Source organism: Sapajus apella, unplaced genomic scaffold (genome assembly GCF_009761245.1).
Source record: "Sapajus apella isolate SASKATOON/1434 unplaced genomic scaffold, GSC_monkey_1.0 scaffold1, whole genome shotgun sequence".
NCBI classification, from domain to species: domain Eukaryota; kingdom Metazoa; phylum Chordata; class Mammalia; order Primates; family Cebidae; genus Sapajus; species Sapajus apella.
In genome coordinates this window covers 29,313,447-29,332,413 of record NW_022436941.1, presented here as the reverse complement: position 1 = coordinate 29,332,413, position 18,967 = coordinate 29,313,447, and the positions used below count along the sequence as shown (strand labels likewise).

Here is an 18,967-nt window from a genome sequence, read left to right as displayed (position 1 = left end):
TATTTAGGTAAATCTCGGATGCCTGTAATACCTAGATTTAAAACACTTTCAACACTAAGCTCTTTTCTGTGTGATTCTTACCTTGGAGCATTGTGCCTAAGTCCACAATAGAAAAGCAGTTCCAGGTCTAATTTTGAATATTTTAGTTATTTTAATACCGATAAAGTTCTGGAAAGTTTTTGCTTGAGTAATGTAATGAGCATTCACCTAGTAAATGTCTCAAAATTTTACAAAATTTTCCATAAATGCTAGTTTGATTTTTTCTTCTCTTCCCAGTTAATTGAAGAACCATGCATTGTGATTTGTTAATCATTCTATGAGTTGGTTTTTAAGTTCCATTCATTTTTCCTTACATTCTTATGAGTTAGCATTTGAGTATATAACTATGATGTTACAGGGGAATCTGAAGATTAAGTTACAGACTACATAGGCTTTATTCCAATTTCTTGGTGGATGAATCTCCAGCATGTCTCCATTAGAGATTTTCAGATTTCTCAGTTTTAAGATAGGAATAACACAATTTATACCACTGGGTAAACTGGGGATTACCTGAAGTGAAATATATATACACACACACAGAGACACACACACACAGACAAACACACACACATGGATAATAAAATTTATAGGGATAACATAATTTATACCACTGGGTAAACTGGAAATTACCTGAAGTGAGATACACACACACACAAACTCACACACACACACACACACACATATATGCATTTGTATTGCCTGGCATGTATTAGATATTCATTAAAGGTGGGCTCTGTTCCCTGTTCTAGCCTTCTTTTTCTTTGTAACTTTTACATGTCATGTCAACTTCCCCAGAAGATTTATTTAGGAAGAATATACCACATTTTTATAGAGATGTACTATATTAATTGGCCAAGTGATGAGAATTGACCAGTTGACAGACATTAGCTCCCACATCCACCCATCTTTTTATATACAGGTACACATGTGTGCATATCTCTTTATAAGGAAACTAAGAACCGGGATTTTTTGGGGGGAGGGATGGATTCTCACTCTTGCTGTTCAGACTGGAGTACAATTGCATTATTTTGGCTCACTGCAACCTCCGCCTCCCGGGCTCAAGCAATTTTCTTGCCTCAGCCTCCAGAGTAGCTGGGATTAAAGGTGCATACCACCATGCCCGGCGAATCTTTGCATTTTTTTTAGTAGAGATGGAGTTTCACCATAATGGCCAGGCTGGTCTCAAACTCCTGACCTCAAGTGATCTGCCTTCCCCAGCCTCCCAAAGTGATGGGATTACAGGCATGAGCCACTGCACTGGCCACAACTTAGAATTGAAATTACTTTATGATTTTTAAATGGTATTCATACAAATAATATGTCATACTTTGTGAGGTAAGTGCTATTGCTATGTTATAGACGCATCTCCAAGAGATCAAATAACATAAATTTGGTGGCTTACACAATAGAAATTTATTTTTCACAGTTCTGGAGACTGAGAAGTCCAAGGCCAAGGTGGCAGCAGATTTGGTGTGTGCTGAGGGTACTCTTCTTGGTTTGCAGAAGAGAATCTTCTCATCACGAGTTCAAATTCAAAAGAGCAGAGAGTAAGCAAACTCTCTTTTGCCTCATATAAGGGTGCTAATCCTATCATGAGGGCTCCACCCTCATCATCTAATTACCTCCCCGAGGCCCGTCTCCAAATGCTGTCACACTGGGGTTTAGGCTTCAACATGAATTTTGAGGGCACACAAATACTTAGTGTACAGCAATCACCAACTTGCCAAGCATTGATAGCCTTAATAATATAAAAGTATTTAGAAATTAATGAAGAAAAGCCCCAAAGCCCTAATAAAAAATTAAAGTAGGTATTATTTATTGAATGTGTATAGTCTGGTGGACTCTCAATGAGTCCACATGAGAAAACTAAGGGTCAGTACCTTGTTCAACTTGTGCTATTCACAAATGGCAAAATATTTGGAAAGATACTATTTGGAAAAAATAAAAATGATAATATTTTATAGCCATTAACAATAAAAATAACCTTAAATTAATAAGACAATACTTTTTACTCCTACCTTAGTTTGTTTGTGCTGTTCTAACATAACATTGCAGACTGGGTAATTTATAATGAACACTGGCTCAGTTCTGGAGGAGGCTAAGAAGTTTAAAATCAAGGGGCCAGCATGTGGGAGGGACTTCTTCCTGTGTCATCTCATGGCAGAAGAGGAAAGAGAGGGGAAGAGAGAGAGAAAGAGGGTACCAAACTCATGCTTTCATAACGGAACTACTCTTGCAATAAGAACATTAATCCATTCAGGAGAATGGTGTCCCATCACTTCCCTTTAGGCCCCACCTTTCAACATCACAGCATTGAGGATCAAGTTTCTAACACGTGAACTTTGGGGAACACAGTTAAAACATATCACTATTAACTAAACAAAGAATAAACGTTAATATCCAGCTTTGCCAGGATTTGGGAAAAGGATTCCCTCACATTCTGTGGATAGGAGTGTAACATTGACGTAGACTTCCTGAAATTGTTCCCCATTCCTCATTTTGCATCACCTGCGATAGGAAACAGTTTCTCAGTGATAAGGGTAGGTGTGGTTGGAGGTAATGCTCAGAGTATATGGTTTGTAGAAAGCTAGGTACGTAAATAGAGAACCTGAAATGGTAATAACTACAATATATTGAGCAATTACTGTGTGCCAGGAACTTTGCACACATTATTGCAACAAAAATATGTTGTATGCAAAAATAAATAATCTCATCTTTCTTCACATAGTCTTTGTAAAGTCAGTCTTTGTTTCTGAGGCTCAGAGAGGCTAGCTGCCCACAACCACCGAGATGGTAAATACAGAGCAAGATTTTGGAAATGGATTTGTCTGATTTCACATTTTTTTCTGTCTCACTAAGTGAAAAGTACATAAATTAATATGTGACTGCTTGAAGTCCTTACTATATGGATGTTATTATCATCCTCCAAGGAAAATAGCTAAATGTGTCAAAGAATAAAGGAGGAAAAATAACCTTAGGAAAAAAATACCTGTAAATATTTTGAGCAGCATTTAAATGAGACTTCTTGGGAGAAGTAAAATTGTCCCTATTTGTAGATTCTATGATCTTATCTACAGAAAACCCTAAAGACTCCACAAAAAAACTATATAAAAACTGATAAATTGTTTTAGTAAAGTTTCAGAATATATAAATGATGTACAAAAATAAGTTGTATTTCTGTACATTAGCAACAAACTATCCGAAAAAGAAATTAAGAAAACCATCTCATTTAAGAAAATAATCCTGCCAATTGGAGCAACATGAATGATCTTGGAGGACACTATGCTAAGTGAAATATGCCAGACACAAAGTCAAATACTGCATGATCTCACTTATATGTGTAATCTCAAAAGTTGAACTCAGAAAGAGTAGAAGGATGATTATCAGGGGTTGAGTGTGGGAAAAAATGAAGATATGTAGGTTAAAGGGTACAAACTTTTGGTTATGTAAAATGAACAATTTCTACAAATCAAACATACAGCATGGGAAGTATGGTTAATAACACTGTGTCCTATACTTGAAATTTTCTAGGAGTAAATGTTAAATATTCCCACCACAAAAAAGATTAACTATGTGAGGTGATGGATTTGTTAATTAGCTTGATTGTGACCATCATTTTGTAATGTGTACATCAGAATATCACATTGTACACTTTAAATATAATTTTTATTTGTCAGTTACACCACAATAAAGCTGAAAAATACACAAGTACTTGGGAGGCTGAGACAGGAGAATCATTTGAACCTGGGAGACAGAGGTTGCAGGGAGCTGAGAACTCCAGCCTGGGCAACAGAGCGAGACTCCATCTAAAAAAAATTGCAAAATAAATGAGACTTCTTTGGGCCAAGAGGAGGAAGCTTAACTAACCTGTTATACCTGAGTGAGTAGGAACCACCAACCTCTCTAGGGAGATCCTCTATACTTTGCCACTGTGCAGTCAACCAGGCAGAATCAGGATGCACAATGTAGATTCCCTGCTCTGTCTTTTTTTACCATCCTTTGGGAATATGGAAAACTGACCATGAGCCATGCATTTTCTAATTGCTATAATGTACGTAAGAGGGATGGATGGTTCAGTCTGGGTTAAAGATATGCATCTATTATACTGTGCTATTGGCCACTTTTAACCTCTTGCTGATGTGTTGTGGAAGTACAGGGAAGGTCACCTTGGTCAGTGATGGAGAAGAGAATAATAAATCACCAGCTCAAATAGACTTTTTGGCCCAATTGAGATCTCAGAACACATTAAGGAAAGTAGCTTCCAGATAACAAGCCATGTCAAGTGAAGTGAAACTTCTTCAAGCATTCTGTCAGTTGGAACCTATTGATTTTCATAGGGACTATCAAATCAGGTCTCCTGGAATAGGAACAGGGATATTTCTATTCAGTTTGTGATGAGAATATATCTATGAGAGAGCAAAGGTGGCAGTTGGAATGTAAAAATCTTGGCCTGCTTTGTATTTTTTACCATTCAAGAATACTCTTGAAAGTCGGCATATTCTTCCAGAGTGTTCATTGCTATGATTTGATGCATTTTCTTTATTGATATAAACATTGCTGGAATTATTACAATTCTGCATTCTTCTTCATCTTTTCATTATATCAATCTTGTATAGGTTTTTTGCTGCCTTTTAGAAACAAGCACCACAATTCAGAAGCAAGCTGATGAGAGACAGAGAGAGAGACCGAGAGAGAGAGAGAGAGAGAGAGAGAGAGAGAGAGAGAGAGAGAGACAGACCATGAGCTAGAGCACTAACAGGCCTGGGTGCTGTTACACAAAAGATGAATTTACTTTGCTGGTATGCCATCTTCCCAAATTATGACATTTAACACATTAGTACTTTTATAAACATTCATCAATTGGAACTAAAGTGATTTTCACTCTTTAAATGGGGTCTGTGGAGCAGAAAAAGAAGATGTATAACCAACCAAAAACAGAGGAAACCTCAGAAGAAGAGCTTATGTTACTTCAGCCTAGTAGAAGCAGGAGCCTAGTAACTTCTCAGAAAACTCAGTTGGAAATGCCTTGTAATCAAAGGGGTGGGGCTGGGGTACTAGGAAAGTTGAGAGAAGCTCAGGGTCAGGAGATCAGAGCTGGAGAGTGCTGTCCAATGGACCACAACCAGGAGAGCTGAGAGAGCCAGAAGGACACAAGGCAAACTTAGGAATACCTTAGTGAGAAATGGAAAGCTATAATCTTAGTGTTAGCAGGGAAAATATGTTAATAAATTTTACTTTGTATTTTTTTATGGTACAAAAAGTTGAATGGTGGCCAGAGTTCCATCCATCCAGTCAATGTAAGGAGAGGAGAAAAAGAAGGCTAAAAAAAGATCAAGTCATGGAACTTCAAAACCATTAATTTTCTAGTAGAGGGGAAATGACTATGTACAGAGGATGCTAATTGAAAGAGATCCATATAGTTTTCAGTACTGAATTCGTTTTCAACCTTTTTAAAAATTAAGCGCTTGTCACATCAGTAGTTTTTAACACTAAAGCAGCATAATGCTATATAAGAATGGAACCCACATTTAATTATTAAACACTATGTAATGCAGTAGCCACTTTCCAATGTTAACACAAAGCTCCCCAGGGAAGTGTTTTTCTTATGGGAGTTTTAGAGAAGTGGCATCTCCAAAATACACAATAGAATGTATTCTAAAACTCAGGACTTTTGAATTCCAAATCTGGGCATTTTTTATACATGCCATGAAGGCCCTGATAGAAACAAAGGAAAAAAAATAATTCAGGAATGATTTTGGTCCAGATTTGGGACTAAAACGAAAAGTTTCTCTTTACTTACCCAATAAAGGATGATTAAGCCTTTATTGACAGAGTCACAGAGAAGCTGAGAACAGCTTCTAAGTTACACTGTGAAGCATGGACAGATAGTATTTCCTGTGTGCAGAGAATGCAAGAAACATGTTATTTTTGCCAAATTCTGTTAAAACCTGAGTTTAATGAGTCTCACACACCATTTCCACTGGCAAATGAAAGAAAACAACGGGGAATTGTGAGATATAAAGACACCCCCATGGCTTGATGTGACTCTTAACTCTTTGTCTTAGTGGTAGATGGGATGCAGTGTGTGCACAGGTATGGCTATATATGTCAGGTTCCAATTTTCTTGCTACTGCAGGAATCTGTCACCGGATAAATTCAGTTAAAGTTACCTATACTTATCTCTACCGCAAAGCTGAAGAACATCAGACGGATAGTTATATCTAAAAGAACATATTGGATGGTTGGTTTTCCCCCACGCAACCTATCAATCTGTCATTGACAGGATTTTTCTTTGATTTTTTTAACTTTTATTTTAGGTTCATGGGATACATATGCAGGTTTGTTATGTAGGTAAACTCACATCATGGGTTTTTTTTTTTTTTTTTTTTGTACAGATTATTTCATCACCCAGGTACTAAGCCTAGTACCCAGTAGTTATTTTTTCTGCTCCTCTCCCTCCCCACCACTCTTCACCCTCAGGTAGGCCCCAGTTTCTGTTGTTCTCATCTTTGTGTCAATATGTTCTCATCATTTAGCTCCCACTTTTAAGTGAGAACATGCAGTATTTGGTTTTCTGTTCCTGAGTTAGTTTGGATAATGGCCTGAGGATCATGGCCTCCAGCTCCATTCATGTTCCTGCAAAGCACATGATCTCATTCTTTTTTATGGCTACATAGTATTCTGTGTGTATATGTACCAGATTTTCTTTATCTAGTTTACCACTGATGGGCATTTAGGTTGATTTTATTTCTTGGCTAGTGTAAACAGTGCTGCAGTGAACATATATGTACATGTGTCTTTATGAAAGAACGATTTAAATTCCTTTGGACATATACCTAGTAATGGTATTGCCGGGTCAAATGGTAGTTCTGTTTTCAGATTTTTGAAGAATTGCTTTCTACAATGATTAAACCAATTTACACGCCCACCAACGGTGTCTGAGTGTTCCCTTTTCTCCACAAGCTCACCAGCATCTGTGACTTTTTGACTCTTTAATAATAGCCATCATGACTGGTGTGAGATGGTATTTGATTGTGGTTTGATTTGCATTTCTCTGATGATCAGTGATGTTAAACTTTTATTCATATGCTTTTTGACCACATGTATGTCTTCTTTTGAAAAGTGTCTGTTCGTGTCCTTTGCCCACTTTTTAATGGGGTTGTTATTTTCTTATAAATTTGATTAAGTTTCTTACAAGTTCTAGATATTAGACCTTTGTCAGATGCATACTTTGTAAATATTCCATTCTGTAGGTTGCCTATTTACTCTCTTGAGAGTTTCTTTTGCTGTGCTTCTGCATAGCAAAGAGCTTCTGCTCTTTAGTTTAATTAGATCCATTTGTCAATTTTTTGCTTCATTGCAGTTGCTTTTGGCATCTTCATCATGCAATCGTTGCCAGTTCCTATGTCCAGAATGGTATTGCCTAGGTTGCCTTCCAGAGTTTTTATAGTTTTGGGTTTTACATTTAAGACTTTAATCCATTTTGAGTTTATTTTTGTATATGGTGTAAGGAAGGACTCCAGTTTCAGTCTTCACTGCCAGCATTTTTCTTTGAGATTTTAGAATCAGAACATTCTAGAACTGTTTTTACCATCATGACACCAGGACATACTGAGTATCCTGATCAGTTTCAAGGAGTGATGTACATAATAAAGTGCTATCAACTGTATATAATACCTTTTGTTGATAAAGCAGATCCAAGATTATCATTCTCATCTTTTACATTTTGATGTATTTTTATGAAAGGGGAATGTGGGTGAGTGTCAAATCAAAATTTACCCACCACACTTACATCCTCAAAAAAAAAGTGTGTAAGTATCCTCTGTTTTCAACAACAGTATTTTTTCTGCACCTGAATCTTGCTATCACTGGATACCTGGAAGGAAAACATACTAAAAATTTCCAGTCAAAGATATCTTAGTTTCTTCCAGATTAAGAGTCTATTTTAGTTTAAAAGTATTTCTTTAGGGTGAAGATTGAATTTTGCTCTCTCTCAGAGCAATGTTTCCCTTACCCTGTTCTTTCCCCTTGGTCTCTGGCTTATATAATCTGGGGGAGTGTGGTGAGCATGAACAGGCCATGTACCAGGGCTACTGCCAGATGCTGTCTGCAGTAGAGACTTGACTAGGCGAGGGAACCTACAGCTTCAGATGACTGGAGACAGGTCATGTGCTCACTGGCTGTACAGGAGAGGCCAATAAATACTGAACAGACATTCAGAGACCAAACCAGTCCAGGGATCACAGGCCCCACCATAACTTTGAAGTCCGACAGTCTTGGAAAATATCAGAGATGGAGAAATAATAGGGCACAAACATGGAATGTGTGCGTACTACCCAGTTAACTCTTACATGAAGTTTTTAACCTGTGGGCAGTGTTACTCAGAAGAGACTTACAGACATGCTGATGGGAGTGCTTTGAGGATGTGTACATCACTGGATGGAGAAAGATGCTGGGAAGGATGAGCTGACACACTTGTATATCTGGTCTTTCAGTGACAAGTGAGGCTCTGGGTTCCATTCATGTTAAAATGCTATCTCAGAAAATACAGACTTCTACATCTAGAAAGAATGTATTGCTATTGGGCAATACTGACAATGGAAATTTTTTTCTCAAGCCTCAAATCATTAAGGTCTCTAGAATCTCTGTCTTTCCCATTCCAGAGCCAGAGTATGATTATATTATTTTTTGGTTCAACATTAATTTCTATTTTTTATTGCATTTTAGGTTTTGGGGTACATGTGAAGAACATGTAAGATTGTTGTATAGGTACACACATGGCAGTGTGATTTGCTACCTTCCTCCCCTTCACCTATATCTGGCATTTCTCCCCATGCTCTCTCTCCCCACCTCCCCACCCCCCATCCCTCCCCTATTTCTCCCCAACAGACCCCAGTGTGTAGTGCTCCCCGCTGTGTCCATGTATTCTCATTGTTCAACACCCACCTATGAGTGAGAACATGCGGTGTTTGATTTTCTGCTCTTGTGTCGTGTCCTTTGTAGGGACATGGATGAGCCTGGAAACCATCATTCTCAGCAGACTGACTCAACATTAATTTCTTCTCTACTTTTCTGGTCATAACTCTAAAAGAATCACATTAAAGCCCCTCTTTATATAGCCCATTGTTTTTTTTTTTTTCCTACCAGGTTTTAGCATTCATGAGCAATATTAGCTAGGATCTTTGAAAAAGGTCTGAATTGTCCTCGAAAGAACAGGCAGTGAGCTAAGCTTTCTTCTAAGAGCATCCGGGTTTTTATTTATTTATTTTTTTCATCAAACCCTAAGATGTAATTGATGAAGCTTAAAATGTTAATACTTTCAGGAGTATTATTTTTATTTTTACTATTTAACAGTTTACAAAGTCATAAGCTTTTTGAATATAATTAATTACTTGGCTTTATAACTAATAGAAAATCACTTAGTTTTAAGGATCAAGAAAAAGACCAAAGGAATATCTCAGGCCTCCGAGTGTATACAATACTGTGCCTCTTACTTCAGATGGTTTGGGAATTGTGTACATAAATCATTGTTGTTTGACTGAAAGAATATAAAATGAAAACCTAAATTTCACTTTTTTCATGCCTTCTTGATAATTTAAAAATCTTGGTTATATAAAATGGTCATAAAAATTACTAAAATTACTGTCTTGACCATATAAAAATTTCTAAAAGGCACTAAGAAGAAAGGATGGAGTATATTACACCTTTGTTAGACTTGAATATATACAGGACATGGCTGATATCCAAGTTTATAATCAACTTAGATGTGATCCTGGTGGTCAACAGTAATTAGTAAACATATGAAATGGTCTTAAAACCTCCCTAAAGTCTAAACAGGACAGTGCAGCTCTTATCTTAGTCTTCAGAAAAGGTGAGGGAAGGTATTTATTTAAATGCAAATAGGTATTAGTTGTCTTTTTGATTCACATCAGGCAGGAAGATTACAGTAGGATATAGTTTAGGATTCTGATGAAGTTGTCATCCACTTTCAGAAATTTTTTTAAAATAACAATAAAAATAAAATTGTGTTTCATGTTAGTGGACACTTTCTTTTAGTAAGGGTGGAGCGCTTTCATAAATCCCTATGTTTCTAAACTTAGTATACTGCAATTGTGGTACCTTCTTTGTCAAGAATTAGAAAATTGGAAACAGGAGACTAGAAATGATCACTTTGATTTTAAAAGTCATTCTAGGGAAGGCACTGACATTTAATGAACATTTCACAGGGACTATTTCACACATTTTCTTTTTCAATCTTTAAAGCAATAATATTCCAGAATAACAATTATTATCCCCATTTTACACATGATGAAATTGAAGCAATCCTCATACAGATTAAGGGACTTGTTAAAGGACTCTAAATGGTCAAGCTAGGATTCAAACTGAATTATTTAAAAAATGTACTGACAAGGATACTGATTATGGAATACATTAGTGATAAGTTTTAAGAAATCATTCATGTCTAATTTTATGGCTAGGCACTGATGACACCGGGCCTTTAGGAAGGTGTTTTACATTCTGTTTATGGATAATAGATATTCATAAAATGTTAATGATATTTTTAGTGAAAAAGGTAACAAACTTTCAAATATTTTTATATTTGAAAATGTAAAAAGAAATATACATACATATCTGAAAAAAATTCTAAAAATGAATTTTTTTCAGATATGTATGTATATGAGCATTTTTGTTTATTTTTTCAGATATGTATGTATATTTCTTTTATACATATATTTTGTATGTATATTATACATTTATTAGTTGTGTTATAATAGTGGCTTTATTCTTCACTCTTTTATTTTTTTATATTTTTAAATGTGACTATGATACTTTTATAAAAGTATTTAATATATGTTGATTCTCTTCAAGCTCTGACAAAATGATTTTTTTTTTTTGAGGTGGAGTCTTGCTCTGTTGCCCAGGCTGGAGTGCAATGGTGCGATCACGTGATCTTAGCTCACTGCACCCTCTACCTCCCAGGATCAAGTGATTTTCCTGCCTCAGCCTCCCCAGTAACTGGGATTACAGGCACGTGCCACCACACCCCACTGATTTTCGTATTTTTAGTAGAGGCAGGTTTTCACCACGTTGGCTAGGCTGGTCTCAAACTCCTGACCTCAACTGATCTGCCTGCCTCAGCCTCCTAAGTGCTAGAATTATAGGCATGAGCCACTGCACCTAGCTGAAAACATGAATCTTAAAAGAGAATTTGGGAGCCTTAACATTAATTATCTCTTTGTTATATCAGTTTCTTTTCTGTAAGACCATGCTGATGCTGGCTCCTTCTTGGGAAATATGATGAGTAAAGACCCAGCCAGGCTCTGTACCCATGGAGGGCACAGAGCCAAGTGAAAAAATCCACAGCTGCATCCGTAGAATTCTCTTCTGCTTACCAAGGATATCATAGTTGCTTCTTTGGTAATGGATAGTACATTTCCATTTCTCACCATTATCATTTCTAATCTCCCTCATTTCCTTCTCTTATAATCACTCTGTGGTTGGGTTTGATATAAATGATGGATCACTCAAATTAAAGCTAAGGTGTGCTGTTGGAAGGAAAAGTACAGGACTTCCTTCTGGAAGCTATGAAAGCCTTTATAGCCTGTGATGGGGGAGAGGAGCCAGCAGGAGTATCAGTACCTGCTGCAGTGGATTTAGAAGGTCAGCAACTACATCTGTGCTTTAATAATTTACATTTTTCCAAGTGTTCTTCAATTACCTTGGGAGAGAATCTAGAGGCTCTAGAGGATCTGGATACTTAGCTCTGGCTATGAAACAGACATTTTCCTCTCCATTAGTGTCAATAACATGAAAAAATATTATGTAGACTTATGTGGTAGGATGAGAACTAACTAATCAATTCTAATCTCATCTAACCGAAGCTTAATGTTAAACCAGGTTTTTTTCTTTGAGTTGCCAGCCTTCTGTATTCAATCACCAGCCTCCATACCTCATTCATTCACTTAAAAAATTATTAAATGCCAGATATTAGTAAATAACACCAAAGATAGCATATGCAGAAAACAGACAAGATCCTTTCTGTCACAAAACTCATGCTCTGTTGGAAGAAACAAACAATGAATTAGTAATTAAATGATAACATAGCTTTTTGTAACTGTTATACAGTCTAAACAGTATGACTCGTGGTGTGTGTGTGTAAGTTGTATGTGTGTGGGTCTGTAACTACTTTTGATGGAGTGGCCAGGAAAGGCCTCTCGGTGACTCTCAGTGAACTGAGTGAAAAAGGCCTGGTGAAAGAGGGAGTAGCAAGTGCAGACGCCTTGAAGCTTGGTCTAGAAGTTGAGTGGCCTTCATACAAAGGACAGTGACATCAGACCAAAAGGATGAGGCCAAGCCATCCTGAGTTTTAAGGTCTATGGCAAAGAGTTTATGCTTTTGTAAGCCCAATGGGACTCCAACGAAGGCATTTAAACTGAGTGACATGATCTGATTTACATTTTAAAGACATCGTTCTGGATGCTGGTAAATATAAATATAATATAAATATAAATATTCTTTATATTCCCTCTGCTGTGTGCTGTGTGCAGAGGGAATGAATATAAAGAATAAGGATCAAAGCAGTGAGACAAGTTAGGCAATGATATGATATTACTGTTGCCTTTAAACGTAGGAAAGAAGTCAGACCAGAATGGTACATGAAAAAATCAATCTTATTTCCTCTGCTCCCAGGTGAAGTGAAGAACGAGTGCAGAGGCATCACTAGAGAGGTTTTCTGTGAAGGGAAGCAGAGATATGCTTTGAAAGCAGGAGGGGGTGGTAAGGGACAGATAGACCTTTTAAAAGATGAGAGGTGTTAAATCAGGGTCATGCTCCTGTGTTCTAGATCCCAGGGAGATACAGGCAAAAGAAGCAAGAGAAAAAATTGTTGGGTAAAGACATAAAGATCCTTCTTCTGCTTTATCTATCAGGTTCCTTCCCTCTTCTCCCTGCTTCCGCTAAGACCAGCCTCTTTCTGGTGAGAGTCCAGCATCAGCCAGATTTTTTGTATTAACTTTGTTCAGCTTGTTACATCTCCCAGGAATATTTTGAGCCAATTTCATTCATTGCAAAATAAAAGACTGTTTTTTGTGAAAGGAATTTCTGGTATCTGCAAGCACATAGGTTTGTATTTAGAATCTAAGAATGAAGGAGAAGAGGTAACTCCCTTTGGAGATACTGCTCTGTTCTAAATCTACCTGTCTTGCAAAAACTTCAAGGTCTAAAATAGAAGTGTCTTCCTGGGTTAAGCTTCTCAGAGGCACTCTTGTTTTGCCTAAACTCTGTTTAAATCCTGGGTTTCCTCCTCTAGTGGAAAGCCCTTCTTTTCTCCTTTTGTTCCTCCCGAGGTCTTAGCGTCTGCAGGAGGTGGCTAATAACAGAGCTATAAAAAATACTGGGTTTTACAGTGTTCAAAGACAAGCTTATCTGGTCAGAGTCTGTCTTCCCATACTGATCAGAAGAAGGTTGGCTTCATGCTAGTCAGTGTTAAATGTAATACAGAGTATTGGCTTTCCTTGCAATATCAGTCTCCTTCTCATTCCATCCCACCATGTCCAATGCTTGTTGCTGCCCACACCTCTAAACCGTCACCTGCTCTATGCAGTGGTCCCTTTCATTCTATTCTTCATTGATCCCAAACTCAAATGGAAAAAGCTGGGAAAAGAGCATTTGAGACCGAGTACTATCAAGTGCAAAGTGCAAAGTGGTGGAGACTATCCTGGCTTCCTCAAAGATGATCAGTGAGCCAGTGTGAAAGAAGAGGAAGAATGGTAGGGGAGTTCAGCACAATGGACAGGGCCAAGGAATTATTAGCATTTTTCTGAAGCTGCTTCTCTCCTATCTCCCCATCTCAGCAAGTGGTAATTTTAGTCTTCCTGTTTCTCAGATCAAAAAACTTGCAGTCATCCTTTGTACTTCTCTTTCCCTTATATCCCATAGCCAGTGCATCTTCAAATACTAACGACTCTTCTTTAGAAAGTATCTATCCATTTCCCACTCCCTTGAACACTACTATCACCTGGGCCCAAACCATCATCTCTTACCTGGATAACTGTCATAGCCACTTCTTAGATGTTTCTGCTTTTACTAATAATGAGTCCCATTTTTCTTACCCCTACAAGAGTCAGAGAATCCTTTTAAAATTTAACTAAGATCATATCTTGCCTCTCTCAGAATCCTGCAATTGTATCTAACCTCTTTTACACTAAACTGTAAAGTTCTTACCCTGGGCAACATGGCTTTTCATGACCCAGCTTCTGACTGTGAAGAGCCTCTGTCATCATCTTCTGCTTTCCTTCTCTGCCACTTTTCTCTGCCTAAACTGGTCTCCTCACTCTCAGTTGCTCCAAGCCCCACTCATAACTAAGGGCCTCTGCATTTGCTATTTTTCTGTCTGAAACCTTCCTCCCACAGATCCAAATGGACATTTCCTATGTTATGCTATCAGAAAGACCTTCTCTAACCATCTATCTCAGATAGCACCCTTCATCACTCCACCTTCCTTACCTCCGTTTGTTTTCTTTTGTTTTACTGCATTGTGCTTACCAACTATGGGGTTTTTATATATTATTCATTTTCTGTCTTTATTAAAACATAAACTTCTGAGGGCAGGAAGTGTATCTATTGTTTACTCCTGTATTATGCCCAGAATAGCATCTCTACATAGTGGGTGCCCAAAACTATTTGTAAAATAAATGGATAAAATTAATTGAATACAGATGCATACAAATCAATAGATTGGTTAATGAGAAGATATTCTTTGGATTTTTAAATAACTTCTCAGTGAATTAAAAGCAAAGTCGTGAGATGAGAATAAAGGGAAGAAGGACTATTAGAAGTTGGAGGAGGGAAAGTGTAACATGTTCTATTTCAGAGTGAGAAAGCTGAGGACCCTTAAGAGTTGGGGTCACAAATTAAAAATAGGACCAGCCACCATAGCTGTGTGTTTTCTTTCATTCACTTCAGTTCAGGCATAGACATGGACTCAATAAGGGAAGAGTAGCGTTTAAACCGATTAAAAGTTTTCCTGGCAAGTGCAACTGAGGGAGAGAAGAGCAAAGAAGTTGGAGACATATATAAGCAGAACAGGGCTTACACTAAAGGGCCATAGAATCTAAGCCAAGTAGGAGCTGTAAAGATAGGTAGTAGAGATCAGAAAGTGCAATGTTTGAAATCAAGATTTGTGATGTGGTTCATCTGATGGTAACCCTATAGCCTGAAATGTTATCATGGAAATAAGTGGCTAAGGAAGAATTGAGGCAGTGGTAAAAGACCTGAGAGACAAGAATGTTGAATGAACCATCCACGTGAAAGTTGAAGTTATTAAGAATGATTATGGGAATAATGGTTGAGATAGAGACATACATGCTAAAATGTTCAGTATAGAGTGTGTTAGTTAAAGGGAGATGGGAAGATGACTACAGTGAGGAGGAGTTGCAGGATGTATTTACTGATGGAAGACATTTCCATGGAGCTGGGATTTTGGAGGAAGAAGGGAGGAGAAATGATTTGGGCATAGCAATGAGGAAGAAGGGTATCTATCCAACTTCCAGGCCCTGGAGTACATTCCCCACTGGACCAAAAACAAGTCACTCCTTGAGAACACTGACAAATGTGAGATAGTCATAAGATGCCAGGTTTCTGGTAGAACAAGAGGATAATGCTAATGAGAGTTGATTAAAATTCTGTATTTATTGGAGGTACCAGCCTCATGTAGGAAAACCTCCATATTTGTGTCCCACATTTGATTTTTGGGTGTTCAAACAGAAGTTCTTAGCTTTCAAATTCTTGTAGTCTAAAATTGTCATTCTTGAATTTAGCAAAACTCCAGTTGTCAAGATTTTTCACCAAGCATGTTAGTGCCAACGTGTACTTGTTGAATGTCACAAAATAGGATGCTAAATTAAGCAGAAGTTATGCATAGGGAATCATTGGGAAAGCATAAAGACATTTGGTTGCTTATTTATTTATCCATGACTTATATTCTGTTTCCATAAAGGATTTGATGAGCCCAGTTGTATACTTTGCATCATATGTCTGGACATCGTTCATACCAAAAATAAGCCAAAGAAGCCAAAGACAGAATACAGAGACATAACAAGATTTATAGTCTTAATCTCTACAAGGAAAATAAGATAAGGCTGAGCATTTTATGTGGAAATGCTGCTTTACTTGCCTGAATGATTAGAACAAAAAGAGCAGCAGCCTCTAGTCGCACAGGTCACCCCAGTTTTCCAAGAGTATTTGAACTTCCAGAGTCTGGATATAGGCCACATCTAAGATAGCTAAGTGGTTCAAATCTAACAGAAATCTGGTGTTATTTTCTCTTCTGTTCTCCAGTTTATTCACTCCGTCACTCCATTCATAATTTCCACAAAGCAGAAACTGATTTTCCTTTCTTTTTGTTTACAGTATCATTGCTTTCGTCTTCACAATATTTTTAATTGTTTCTCTTTTCCTCATCAACCATCTTAGTCCCAGCACAAGAGTGTATTTGCTGCATATCTTAACGAAGGATCTGTATTTGGTCAATCTCATTCCAGTGATAGAGACTTTTTCTCTGGTGTTACTCTAGAATTATACCTCTTCTCTGCCTATTTTTCTCTTGCCATGTGGACAGACAGGAAAATTGGGATTTCTTTCAGTTTTAAGAAATCTTGAGTGTCATGGAGTCTTGAAACTATAAAAATCTGAATAAGTTTTTAAATTTTAATTTTTTTCTGTGTATAATCTTCAAAAACTATATCAGAAGCCATTAGAATTCTTAAGGCAGTTTAAGTAGACGAGCTAGGACAAGGCATTACAGAAAAACCCCATGTGGCCAAGCCATTTGATGACTATTCACTTCATATTAGTAACAAGAGCAATGACAAATAATTTAAGTGGGGACAAGGTTCTTTCTGATGAGCAATAACGTACCATAAATTAGAGAAGCAAGACTATGAGTCCAGTGCTGTCATTTTAGTTTACCTGGTGTCTTAGTCCATTTTCTGTTGCTAAGAACAGAATACCATAGACTAGATAATAAACAGAAATGTATTTGACTCATAGTTCTGGAAGGTGGGTCATCCCATGGCAGATGGGCAGGATACTGAAGCAAGCGCGTGTCACAGAGAGAAACAGAACTGAACGTGTCCTTTCATTAGGAGACCACTCCCATCACAGTAGCTCACCCCCAGGATAATGGCATCAAATCACTCATGAGGGCAAATACCTCATGATTTAATAATCTCCTAAAGGCTCTCTACCTCTTAATACTAATACAATGTCAATTAAGTTTCCAACACATGAACTTTTGGTGGATGCAGTCAAATCATAGCACCTAGTAACAGATAAAAACTCTAGCATATACTGTGATTGGACAAAACTCTGATGGGCCGCCTCATATTTTTTCCATCTACTTGCTACCAAAGCCAGGGAAAATGAATGCCCTTTAGCCATTTCATTCACGTAAGCCAGCCAAGCACATGCCTGAAATTTCTGGCTTTTATAGCTACTTTGGGTTTGAATGAGATATGACATCTCTTGTAGAGGAATATACCATCGCAAGTGACTACCAATGACACGCCATTTACCTCCCAGAAATATGGAAAAGTTAACCCATGGGCCAAATTTTAGCAATGGGAAACAAAGGAAGGTCCTGGGTAGGTAAAATCCCACTTCTTCCTCCTTCCCATGGACTTCTTCAAGGCATAGTAGCCTGGTACAACATCTCTGGAAAAGTACTATGTGCCTATTGGATGCAGCTGCCCATATGACCTGCTGTATGTCTTTATAGTTCATTAGGATGTTTGGTGCTGACTGCACTGTTTCCGACCTTTCTACATTTCCCTTTTTCCTCACTCTCATTGTGCTGGGTTTGCCAAATAAAGCACCAGTGTTGATCCATGCCTCATATGTTTTTTTTCAAGGGAACTTGGGCTAAAATACATGTCCTAAGTTAAGATTTTAGTAAAATACATTTTTATAATCATAAATTGTTAGTAAGGAAAAACTATTCTTCAAGGTATTTTATAGACACTAAAGGTATGTCTTATGGGTTTCAGTGTTGTTGTCATGTTGGTTTCTCAAAGCCATCTGTTGATGCTTCTCAAGATGCTAATTATGGTCACACTTGGAAGTTAATTTCAAGTGGCAATAATGACTGTTCAGATAGCTGCCCATTGAATTTTGTGGTTTGCTTGACAGTTATTTTCTAGAAAAATGTTATTTATTCTGAGTGGTAATGTGAGAGCTCCCCAGGAATTTGGAAAGGGAATTTAAAAGTGCAAGGAAAACAGTAACTTCTGGAATGAGAATAATATTGGAAAGGTTGAGAGGAGGTAGTATCAAGACCCACATTTGTGTGACCTCCAAGACATACTTGTAAAGAGAGCTCCTCCTGAGAGTATGGCTATTTAAGAAGCTCTCATACTTCTTTCCAAAAAGCAACAAACAGATGACCCTCAGCTTAACCTTTCTTGGAATGATTTCCTGGCTTCAATATTGCTATCCTTGGCTTCTTTGCCATATAGCTGTCCATTTCCATTTTGTTGAATTTTGCCCTCTGCTGGCTTCCTTGGTAATCATTACTTTGACTTGTAATCCAGGTTTTGTTGCTTAGTGTACTTTCTTTGGATTGATGATATTTAGCCTTACTTTTCTCCAGGTTCCTTCTTTGGAGACTCTTATTTGCTTCGCCCTTCCCAGCCTCCACCAAACTATTCCCTACGCATTTTTCACCCTGGGCTCCAGCATTCAGAGGAGCAATAATGTGGCTGAATTGACGTTTTTTTCATTTAAATTATTTTTACTGAAATTTTTTTCCACCTTTTTATGCTATTTTCAAATGTATAATGTTAAATTTTTTGGAGTAGTTGCTCTCAAAGTTTTTGGCTTTAGGAGCCTTTTCTACTCACAAAATTATTATTATTATTGAGACAGGTTCTTA

General features: G+C 37.5%; 1 protein-coding gene and 1 long non-coding RNA gene across 2 annotated transcripts in view; both read left to right on the top strand.

The window, feature by feature from the left end:
* The window catches only part of CAMK4 (calcium/calmodulin dependent protein kinase IV), a 265,094-nt gene that overhangs the window by 125,138 nt on the left and 120,989 nt on the right, over nt 1-18,967 (top strand). The window lies entirely within an intron of this gene.
* LOC116549242 lies at nt 6,819-13,044 on the top strand. The gene is made up of 3 exons (XR_004267766.1): nt 6,819-7,015; nt 12,768-12,774; nt 13,034-13,044. It is a non-coding gene; the product is annotated as an uncharacterized LOC116549242 (long non-coding RNA).